We start from the raw sequence: 4963 nt of genomic DNA on the forward strand, positions 1-4963 counted from the left end.
TTAACCTCCATAACATTCAATAACAATCATTTCCACTAATTTCCAGTCTATTCTGAACACCCTCACACCTCACAATATTGTTTTTAGTCCAAAACGTTTCACCGAGGTAGCTTTCTGGACTGCATAGTGGAGTGGTCCCGGTACCCAATTTGGTACCGGGGCCACAATATATCACCCTCAACTGGTCTCAATTCCACCAAAAAAGTATCTGGACTGCGTAGTGGAGTGGTCCCCACAATATAATAAAAAATCCCTCAACTGGTCTGAATTCGCAACCACCAACACCCTTGGACTCGCCTTGGGGATTTGTGATAATTTCTCTTTAGAAGGCAGAGTTGTTTGCTGTGTTGTTGCTGACAGCATAACTCTCTTAAATTTTTTGTAGGGGGGGGGGAGGAGGGCTTAGTTCCTTGGGTGAAGCTGAACCACTAGTCATGAACACGGGCCAGGGCCTAATCCGTTCCTTGCCACTGCGTGTCGTAAATGGCAAATTGGCAACTTTACGTTTCTCCTCAGATGATTTTAAGTTTCTCTTTTTGCTACTTTTACTGAACTTGGGCTTTTTGGATTTTACATGCCCTGTACTAGGAGATTGGGCATCGGGCTTGCCAGACGACGTTGATGGCATTTCATCGTCTATGTCATGACTAGTGGCAGCAGCTTCAGCATTAGGAGGAAGTGGGTCTTGATCTTTCCCTACTTTATCCTCCAAATTTTTGTTCTGCATTATATGTAGCACAAGAGAGTGTACCCCGAAGCCACACACACTCGGCAAAGCCTTTAAAAATTATATGCGGCACAGGAGAGTACCACTGGACTGGAGTTATACAGCAGTACTACTGGACTTATAATAGAGAATCAGTGAAATTTGTAATATGGTAGTAACAACAATGGACTTATACTGCAGAATGAGTGAACTTTGTAATATTGCAGTACCACTGGACTTATACTGCAGAATGAGTGAACTTTGTAATATTGCAGTACCACTGGACTTATACTGCATAATGAGTGAACTTTGTAATATTGCAGTACCAATGGACTTATACTGCAGAATGAGTGAACTTTGTAATATTGCAGTACCACTGGACTTATACTGCAGAATGAGTGAACTTTGTAATATTGCAGTACCAATGGACTTATACTTCAGAATGAGTGAACTTTGTAATATTGCAGTACCACTGGACTTATACTGCATAATGAGTGAACTTTGTAATATTGCAGTACCAATGGACTTATACTGCAGAATGAGTGAACTTTGTAATATTGCAGTACCACTGGACTTATACTGCAGAATGAGTGAACTTTGTAATATAGCAGTACCAAAGGACTTATACTGCAAAATCAGTGAACTTTGTAATATAGCAGTACCACTAGACTTATACTGCTGAATCAGTGAACTTTGTAATATAGCAGTACCAATGGACTTATACTGCAGGATTGTTTTGGGATATTTTTTTTTTTTTATAATTGCTTTTTTTATAATTATTTTTATAACTTTTTTTGAAATTTTTTATAATTTGGGAATAATGGGGAAATAACAATGCCCTTAGAAGGACAGAGCACAGGACACAGCACCACTGGACTGAACAGGACACAGCACAGGACCCAGCAGCACCACTGAACTCAGAAGGACAGAGCACAGGACACAGCACCACTGGACTGAACAGGACACAGCACAGGACCCAGCAGCACCACTGAACTCAGAAGGACAGAGCACAGGACACAGCACCACTGGACTGAGCAGAACACAGAGCACAGCACAGGACAGCACAGAACTGAACAGCACGAGATATAGCAGGACAGAGGACCACCTAACACACCCTCCCTCTGCCCTGATCAATGCCCAAGTGAAGATGGCGGCGACTAGCGGGGAATTTATAGGATCCGAGTATCGCGAGATCCGACAGCGGGATTATGACTCAGAGCCTCAGTTTCAGTTTTGCAATTGGCGGGAATACCCGGATCTGTCTCGGATCCGGCTCGGATCGGCAACGTTCGGGTGGGCTCGGATTTCAGAAATCTGAGTGCGCTCATCTCTACTAAAATATATATAAAATGATAACCCTCCCCTCTCTCTTAAGTGTCCCGGGCCTCTCAGAGCATTATTCTAGCTCTGGTGATACTTTAGTGATTCTTGCATTGATTCCATTGCCTGCCTTCTACCTTGCACTGGTCCCACTCAGTGTTCCCTCTAAGCTGAGCAATCTGGAAATAATAGAGTTAAACCTGTATCTTACTAGGAAACATCCTGCATATTGTGAATGCAAACCTTTCGGATGGAGCCCTCATTAGAATGACCTTTTAACTCTTCCCTTTCCAGATTGTTCAGCTTATAGGGAACACTGGTCCCATTCTCAGATGACTTTGTTGAACATATGGCCAGCCCCAATTACACTGACAATATCATTAATCCTGCCTCCTTTGCGCTTACTATATTACCAGCAAACAGGGCCATCTTAACAACATTATGGGGCCCCCGGGCAAAGCAGTGCACCGGGGCCCCTACATATATAGATATATATATAGATATAGATGTATAGAGATACAGATATAGATATAGATATATAGAGATAGAGATAGATAGATGTACTTGCTCAGTGACCCTTGAGGGTTTTTTTTGCAGGTTTTTTCTTTTGCAGGATTATTTATTCTAATTAGGAGCCCTGCCTATGGGGGCCCCTTGCCCGTGGGGCCCCCAGGCACCTGCCCATCGTGCCCAATGGAAAAGATGGCCCTGCCAGCAAACCCTTGGAATAGCTCTCCCCTTCACTTGTGCCATTGTCTGCCAACCCTCCCTGCACTGTTATTAAGTCAAACCAATTCCCAATCACAGGGCACATTTAGGGCTAATACACAGTTGTTACAAAAGAAGTGTTTTCTTGCAGATGCTTGAAGCATTTCACCTTTGTGGTGATCAGACTGGATAGCCATTAGTTATAAGGATTATTTTTAATGCATTTTTTTGAAACACACAGTACGCATTTATATATTATAATATAGAGAGAGATTTGACTGGTAGTTTGCATCTCATGATGTCAGGGGAAGATGCAACAGTGCATGAGGTGCTTATATGCTGCTCTGGCAGACTGATCATTGTGCCAACATGTTTCATAATAGTTACATTTATTAAACAAAGAAAGATATGTTTAGTTGAAGGGAATATTGGAGAATGTGTTAGTAGGCAACCTAACAAGTTTGAGCACAGAAGCATAATCCAGTCGCAGATAATGTAAAAGGATTCATGTAATTTTACACAGGACTGGTAGCTTTTGCCCTGCATTGCTTTAAAGTTGACCCACTGTGTCTTAAGTCATCACATCTAGGTTTTCCTAAGTGTTACTACAACCTAATTCCAGTAGTTCTAAATCCTGCCTACTTCTGTGTTGGCCACACCTACCATTGTTTTGGTCCCGCTCACATGAGGCCACTTAAAAAAAAAAAATTCAGGGCCACTTTAAGTTCCCAATCTGCCCCTGAATAGCACACTAGGCGATCTGCAGACTAAGCTATACAATAGACAGTACACAAGAGAATAACCAGACAGGCAGCAAGCACAGAGTATCCTGTAAGCAAGCCAAAGGTCAGAGTGGACAGCATGCAAGTAGAATCCATTAAAATAGTCAAGGCAGGTAACATCAGGAACAATGAAGAGGTCAGAAGCTTGGTAAACAGCACAAATGAGCAGCAGAGACAATACGGAGCAACAAGTACCTTATCACTGGCATAGAGGCTGATCAGAGCCAGGCCAGCTCCTAATATCTACCTGACTGGATGGTAGATCCAACCAATCAGTAAGAAGCCCAACAGTCTGAATTTTTCATTGATTGTGAATTAGTGCTTCTGTTACCTTTTATAGTTTTTGGGTTTTTTTTCTACCGTTTTAGCCCTGCACAATTGGTGTCAAAAAATAAAAACAGAAGTGCAAGAGCTATACCAGTTACAATAGTGCGAGCATATTTTAGTGTGTAAAGTACATTGTGGAAAAGTAGTGCTAACGAGCAAATTAGTTGGTGTGGTCAAGGTTTAAATGAAGCTGGACAAGTATGATGAACATGTCCTCACCCTAGTGTGATTACAACACTGTAGTTAATAAATAAAGCGATCAGCCTCAGAATTGAAGACATTATGATGGCGGACCCTAAACCTCATTGCGCCCTAGTAACATTATTATGTGTTTTTAGGTATTTCCCTATAATGTGGCAATGCAAATAAATCAATGGTATATATATATATATTTATGTTCTAAGGGGCATATTCAATTCCGATCCGATTCGCGGTAACGCGCGTTACCGCAGAAAATGCGCACAACTGCCGGTAATACGGTATCGCAATAACGCGGATTTTTGTACGCAGCCCATGCTGCGAACGAAAATCCACGTTATTGCGGTACCGCGGATTACGTTCGCGGCCGTTCCGGCGCGATCCCGCGAATCGGGATCGGAATTGAATAAGAGTCTGAAGTGTGTGTGTTCTTCATAAAACATGTTATATTTAGCTCTTCATAGAAGATTTTCTGATGAACCAGATCGACGTTGGATTTAGTACATCCAATGTTTTATTCTTGAAGAAAAACGTTTGGAATCAATTGAATTTCAGAAAAAAAAGAAAGTATATTGCTCCATCTAGAGGTCATATTTTTACTGCAGTAAACTGGCACATAGTAAACGTGCAACAAAGAGTAGTAAAGTAACAGCGCTGGTGCTGGCGGTGGGAGTCATGGCTGAGAATATTTCTACATTCAAGTCTTAAGCTCCATTAAGAATTGCATGAAATTAGGACGTCATAATGGTGACTTTCCCAATTTCCTAAGTATGACGATATCTATATATCTATCTCTCAAGGATTAGTTTAGTAGGTGGGCATTATATTTCTGCAGTGATCTTTAAGCTATTCCTCTTCACATTATTAGTACAAAAAGAAGAATGCAGAACTGCTACCGGACACATTAACAGGTTGTATGTTC

Source organism: Mixophyes fleayi, chromosome 3 (assembly GCF_038048845.1).
Source record: "Mixophyes fleayi isolate aMixFle1 chromosome 3, aMixFle1.hap1, whole genome shotgun sequence".
Lineage (NCBI taxonomy): Eukaryota > Metazoa > Chordata > Amphibia > Anura > Limnodynastidae > Mixophyes > Mixophyes fleayi.